Source organism: Rhineura floridana, chromosome 7, assembly GCF_030035675.1.
Source record: "Rhineura floridana isolate rRhiFlo1 chromosome 7, rRhiFlo1.hap2, whole genome shotgun sequence".
NCBI lineage: Eukaryota > Metazoa > Chordata > Lepidosauria > Squamata > Rhineuridae > Rhineura > Rhineura floridana.
Window position 1 is genome coordinate 79,957,987 of NC_084486.1, and position 7,329 is coordinate 79,965,315.

Sequence of the window (7,329 nt, forward strand, 5' to 3'; positions counted from 1 at the left end):
GTTTCCCCTTTGTAAGTATTTGTAGGCCCAGTGCCAGTGGGTGGCCAGGTTAGGCACTAGTCAAGGGCCCCAGTGCTGAGAGGGGCCCCTGCTGCTGGGGCTGGCTGGGTGTAGCTCCCGCTCCATGATCCGCACTAGTATTGGGTCATGGAGCATGCACCCCATGACCTGATGCTGATGCAGATCATGGAGTGGTAGCCATCCTCCCAGGCTACACTCCTTGATGCCAGCATGGGCTGGCCATGCAACTTCCTGCAGCACCATGACACTGCATCAGCAAGCTGTGCATGCATGCTTGCTATCACCCAAGATGGTGGCGTGGGCATCAATACAACCCCACCAGCTTGGTTGATGGTAGGTGTGCATGCACAGTGCACTAATCCACTGACACAGCCAGGCCTATTTAAACCCCCAGCAGTGGTGATAGTGCCAGCACCTTCAAGGGCCCCTGCGGTCTGGTTCCCAAGGGCCTGCTATATTCTGATCCCTGATTCCTGATCCCTGAGTATTTGTCTTGGATCCACAGAAAGTACTCCTTTCCAGGGTTAGAGGGAGTTTAAGGGGTGTAGTGGCAGCCTCCTTGATAGCCTCTGGCACGACTGGCCTACCCATACTGGCAGTTATGGAAGGAAGGGAGTGGGATGATCTTCATCCCCCTTCTGTTACAGCAGGAACTTAAAATGGCTTCCCACAGTTGAGGGCCTGCAGCTGGGGGCCTACCCTAGTAAGAGGGGCCACCAGAGCATACTTTGCCAGGGTCCCCTCAAATCTGTAATGCTCTGTAGCCCAGCACAAAATATCCTGTGAAAGCTGACCGAAAAGTGTACATAAAAACAAGTGAAAATATCCTTCTGCCAAACCCTTCAGAAGCAATTGCTACAAGTCTAGGAGCCATCCTTTAATGATACATGTCTGGTCACTTCATTAAACAATACATCAATCATTCTCACAACTACAAAAACTTATTATGGCCCAAACTTCCCTTCCCCCATCGTTAGTGAAAGCTCCATTGGTAAAGTTCACAGTACTTGTATTCAGAAGATGAAGAGAAGATTCAGGTGACCGTGCCATATTGTGTAGTTCCATATTTCATTTCCAGGGAGGAAAACATGTACTTCACCATGTATAAAGCATTGCATGAGTGTTTATTTCCAGTTGGTTAAAATAATATGTGAAGTGAGTGTGGCTCATTTCATGACAGCTAAAAACATGACCGAGACAACAAGCAAGGACGCTTATCACCTTCTTTGGCAGTTTGATGAAAATTAAGCCTGCAAGCAAACCAATGCAATATTAGCAAGATGTGGATGAAACAAAACCCAGGCACAGCTATAGTTATTTAAACAATATGGAACAATGATTTGAAAAAATCTCTTTGCCCCATGGAAGGTCAAGAAGGTCCTGTGAATTACCACCATAGCATTGCTCTCACCTCCATACTGCGCTTCTAGTCTGAGGTGACTTTGTGGAATTGCTGTAATCAAAGAAAGCATGAAGGATGCCAAGAGTAATCACTGGCAGCCCTTGGAGCCATGGCTGAATGAAACATTATTCACTGTGTTGCTGTTTATTACACAGACAAAGTCAGCTACATCACTCAGATGTTAGCGGGCTGAGTGTCTCAGCAAACTGCATGCACTTTCTTTCTTCAGTGCACATAGGTAACCAATGGATAACAATATACCCCATAATATTTGCTACTTTGGGAGCATAGGATGACTAAGGTGCCTTCCACTGTTGAATTTCTCCCATCCTCCCTCTCTCCCTCTCTGACTGACACACACACACACTTTTTCACCATTCCATCTCTACTTTTATTGCTACAAGAGACTTGAGAGTCCTCACATATTACTCACAAAACAGCCTGTAAATTTGCAAAAGCAACCCCCACAACCTCTCACATTTATCTATTTGATTATGTTGCTGTCATGAATCAATTTATCGGTTAACTCTATTATTGTTTGCACTGTTATAAAGATAATGAGAAATATATTAAAATGAAACTTCACTTTCCAGTTCATTAGTTCAGAACTCAAAAACAAACAAAAAATAAGTGAATGGCTTTCTCACAATGAGACAGCTGTGCACACGACCTCCTAGCTTTTCTTTCTCTGTAATATGGCAGGACGCAATGGCTGCATTTGGACATAACACCAATGCCTCTGGCTCGACTACCAGAAAGAGATCAGAAGCATTCACTTTTGTTTTCATCTAACTACAGTTTGACATTTTGTCTGAAGTAGGATAAACTGTGGGTTAACGTAAACTACTGTTTGTCCAAATAAATCACCTTCAGCCTGCAGTTTCTCATCCCAACTTGTTCAGATAAGCCATAGTTAAAACTAATTGCAGTTCCTGGTTTGGATAACACAACAATCTGTTGTTAGCTAAAAAGAGAGGTAGATGCTATTCCCACTTGTGGCCATGCTGGAGGAGGAAGGAGGAACAGGTCCATACACATCTGACGTTCCAGTGGAAGCTCTGCACAATGGTAATAGAGGGATGTGGTTCACACGAGGTCTGAACCTGTTGCCTGCCTAATCATTGTAGGACAAATCAGCTGTGACCATACCTTTGTACTGTAAAGCTTTTAATGGCTTGCATCAGTCTTTCTGGAAGATCACTTCCCATATGAAGTGAGGTGAGTGATTACTTGGGAGATGGCCTACTCAGTGGTGGCACCCTAGTTATGGAAACAGCCTCCACAGAGAAGCTTACTTGGTGCCATCCTTATGGTGTTTTTGGTGTGAGGGAAAAACATTTTTATTGTCCCAGGCCTTTTAAATGTTTTTAAAAATTGTTTTGCATTTTAAATTCAGAACATATGTTATTGAGCTATATACAAATGAAAAAAATGGAAATGGACTGCCTTCAAGTCGATTCCAACTTATGGCGACCCTATGAAAAGGGTTTTCATGGTAAGTGGTATTCAGAGGTAGTTTACCGTTGCCTTCCTCTGAGGATGAGAGACAGTGACTGGCCCAAGGTCTCCCAGTGAGCTTCATGGCTGTGTGGGGATTCGAACCCTGGTCTCCCAGGTCGTAGTTCAATACACTAACCACTATGCCACACTGCTTCTTGGGATACAAATGAAGCAAATAATAAATAAAATGCCATGAGCTATGGAAATCAGGGTAACAAAAAGCAACAGGAGTCAAATGAGTTGCAGGGGTGAATTCTCGGGTCCTGCTTGCGGGCTTCCCCCAGGCACCTGGTTGGCCACTGTGAGAACAGGATGCTGGACTAGATGGGCCACTGGCCTGATCCAGCAGGCTCTTCTTATGTTCTATCAATCCAGAGAAGCTTGGCTGTCATTTGTATCATCACAGAGATGGTAAGTGGTAAGGAGAATTTTACAGATCTCTGGTGAAAGGGTAATCTATATGGGTTTGCTATTAAGGGACAATGGTAATCTCGGTGGATAGAATAGTTTATGCTTCAGCTGGGAGTAGAAGGCTGCAAACAGCATCTAGATATAACTACCAAGATAAGTAAGCAACTGAGCTTGCAGTAGGAAACCACCCCGCCCTGCACGCACACTTAGTTGGCTAAAGAATGGTTTCTCCCCTCCACAGGAATGAAGACACTAGGTATAAACTGGGATGAATGGGCAATGTTGTTATTAACTCATTCTGCAGTGCAATAGAACAAGTTAACTACCACCTAAACCCCCTGAACAGGTGACAGCTGGAAGAAGTCTTCTGCTAGTGTCAGTATGCATCCTGCCTCCAAGCTAGTCAGCTTACCAATTTGTGATTGCTCTTGCCTGCTCAACAAGATGCAGGCAGAGGAGGCCCCTGACAGTCCCATGACACCATGGATGGATGGCCCCTTAATGTGCTTAGACACCCAGAGCCAATGGTTAGCTACCCTTTTGTATCTTGTCTCAGCATCTGGCTATGAAGGGTTGGTTAGAAAAGAACCCTTCAGATGCTTCTTGGTGCTCAACATAGTCTCACCTTCTCTCCTTCTTTGCCCACACTGTACTTGCCAGCTGTGCCAAACAATTGAATAACAACCAGCCAAGTTACAATATTTTCCCAAAAGTTGGCTCATCATGTAGGCAAAAAACAAACAACCTCATGCTGCCAGTTGAAGGACAACCTTGCTCAATCTCTGAACTGGCAACTAGCTAATTTTGTGCTGAGAACCAATGAGGGAAGTTTAGGTGGGTTGCCACTAGAAATGTTAGAAGGCATTGATTTCCATTCTGACCTAAACTTCTGACCAAATCTACATTATTAATCTCCCTGTCTGCTGTGGCAGAATTTTAATTACATGATTCATTATATTATCATTATGTTATTCCACACAATTCATTTCAATGCAAAGGCCATTCATTTCAATGCAGGGGAAACACAATGCAAATGAGGGAAGGAGTCATCAGTTACATATCATTTGCAGACTGAAAACAACACCAATGATTATTGATTGTATTTGATAGATTGATTTCCATTCCAGACATGGAATGAATAAGTGAACATCAGCAGTTTCCACTTCTGTTTCCATTGGGATTCTCTGACATCCTTAGTTGCCACTCAGAGAAAGGCTTTGTTTTTGATGTGGTGGGAGCAGCTTTAGACTGACAACTGATTGACTGGGACTTACCATATTTTGGATGGCCAGCATTGTGTCATCTTCCTTGACTAAGGACAGGGTTTCCCCAAGATGTTTTGCTGCTTGTGATGTAGGATAAGATGGCAGCTCCCTGCAGTTCAATGCACAGAAGCCAGCTGGATTGGTGCTTGTATCTTATTTCAGCAACAGGACAACATCTTCCACTGCATTTGGGGGCAGCAGGTTAGCTTAGGGGGCACAAGGCAACCCATGTGTGGCACACATAGCTCTATCCTCCAACACCAACCAGCATTTGCTGCCTGAGACACTCTACTACTGAAAAATACAGGTATCCCCGATTAAGGGAATGGAGGCCAACTTCCCCAGATTAACAAGATTAATCATTCCTTTTAAGTCAGGAAAATGATTTTGCTAGGCTTCAGTTTAGTTTCAGTGAAGACCTTAAAAATCACTGCCACTGCCCTACATGGCTGTGCAGGACCATCCCAGCCATTTTCCTTTTCTTCAGTTCAGCCAGTTCCTTCTACACTCAGGACTCCAGATGTTTGCCACACACCAAGTCAAAACTTACTGCCTGGCAATGAAGAAAGAGCTATGCTAAGAAAGAATGCTAGTGCGGCAACAGTGTCATTTTGATTAAACTATTCTCCTTTTCACACTGAGACTGTTGAAAGAGTGCTGGGCTCTTGTCTCCTTTACTACCAGAGGTAAGATGTTGGAATTGCAGCAGAGTGAGTTTGCCAGTTGACACTGAATCTGCCAGTGTTTGGAATTAGTTCCTTTCTGATGGAGTAGGAACAAATGGAGAATGGAGAGGATCACAGTGGCTGCTTTTACATGGCGATTAGACCCTTGCTGTATCAAAGAAGAGGAGGACAAACCTGAAGATCCTTCATCTACCAGGTCTCCTGGGAGACAAAAGTGAAACTCTTGGAAAAGGGTCAAAAGGTTGGAGGATCAACTTGAAGATGACAATTGCTAGAAGACCCATTAGTTCTTCTCACTGGTACTTTCCTGTTAAAAGATTTCAGTGTCTTGGAGTGAACCTTTCACTGACACTGCCTAGGAAACAGAAAAAAAGCTTGCTTTTACAGACATTACTGAGGATAACCTCTGAAACATCAATGAAACACAAAAGCAACAAAAATACTTTCCCCATCTCTTTCGAAGCTGACTTTTGTTCAACCAAAGGACCCAGGAAATATAAAACCCATTTGGAGAACTGAATTCCTCTTCTCCACAATGCTAAATAGGTGCCAGTAATAATCTTTCTGTTGCAACCAGCTCATATGGAGTTGCTACCTGCTTCTACAAGAGACGCCTATAGCGCACTGGTGGCATGCAGAAGGTTTGCATGCAGAAGGTCCCTCCCAGGTTTGGTCCCTGGTGTTTGTTTAAAAAGATCTCAGGCTGCATACACATTATATGTGTACATATTAAATGCTTAAAATGCAGCAAAGTCATTTCCCCCCACTGTGTTTCAAATCAAAATTGCACCTTGGTGTACACAGAGAGTGGCTAGCATCCAAATGGGCAATCAAAAAGAGAAGGTCAAAGACCAAGATGCTGGAGAGTGGGAACTTTTATTTTTGATAAAACCCAACACGTTTCAGCCTGTTATCTACAGGCCTTCATCAGGGGCTATGGTAAACCAAACACAGAGGACAAATTAGTTCTACACGTATATAAAATAATATACATAGTACATATAAATCTTTTGAACAGTCTTGTACTCACATAATAACTTGTGAGATTAAAAGACGAGCAAATCGCTTTCTGTACTGTACCAATATCAAACGTCTCAATGAGTAATACAATGGATTGTCTGTATTTATACACAAGCAACCCAAAGCAAGGTGCAGGTGAATGCAATTATGTTCCCTTTTGCATTAGGAACAGCTAACACCTGGATGCAAGAAACAGATGAGGGACTAAGGGAAATTTTTGAAATTGACATTTTGCAGAAGACAGTATCAAAAAATTCTGTTCGCCTAAACTGCAACCTAACTTTTGACCATATCACTAGTATGTTGCAGAGCAGCATAAAAAGACACTGGTACATTGTACGTCACATCCCTGGTTGTCAAGAGCCAACTTTGATCTCTTTCAAGAGAACCAGGAATTTGAAAGACATTTTAGTCAGAAGTGATTTCAAGTAAAATTCACATCCGAGCACAAAGGTCCTTCCAGGTACTACTGTACCTAGGGGTCACCACCCCTGTGGTCATTGTGTTTTTTGCAGATACACTTGCAAAATGACGGAATTTACGAATCCAGTCAATCACAAAAGACACACTTTGAATCACTTTTTGACTTGTAACACTGCAAGAGTCATTTAATTGATACAATGTGGCTGCTCAAAAATGTATGTGGGTCAGACTTCAAGAATGATTAAAAAACGCATAGGAGAGCACCTTAGCAACTTAAGGAATAAAAGGATGGGAGCCCCTCTAGTGGGCCACTATAGCCAATGTCCACATTCCACAGCCGATCTAAGATTTTGGGTTTTGGAGAAAGTGCATGGAGAGAATGAAGATATTCTATTGAGGAAAGAGTTATCTTGGATATTAATTTTAAAAACAATGACCCCTAGTGGTTTAAATGAAGATTTTGAGCTTCTTCCCCTATTGTAAATTTTAAAAATTTCCCTTAGTCCCTCATCTGTTTCTTGCATCCAGGTGTTAGCTGTTCCTAATGCAAAAGGGAACATAATTGCATTCACCTGCACCTTGCTTTGGGTTGCTTGTGTAT

The 7,329-nt window shown here is 42.9% G+C and overlaps 1 long non-coding RNA gene across 1 annotated transcript; it reads right to left on the reverse strand.

Moving 5' to 3' along the window:
• Nucleotides 1-521: 521 nt before the first annotated feature.
• Nucleotides 522-6,371, reverse strand: LOC133388431 (uncharacterized). The gene is made up of 3 exons (XR_009763805.1): nucleotides 6,316-6,371; nucleotides 4,609-5,640; nucleotides 522-1,271 (listed from the first exon to the last, which is right to left on the reverse strand). It is a non-coding gene; the product is annotated as an uncharacterized LOC133388431 (long non-coding RNA).
• Between the last annotated feature and the right edge of the window lie 958 nt (nucleotides 6,372-7,329).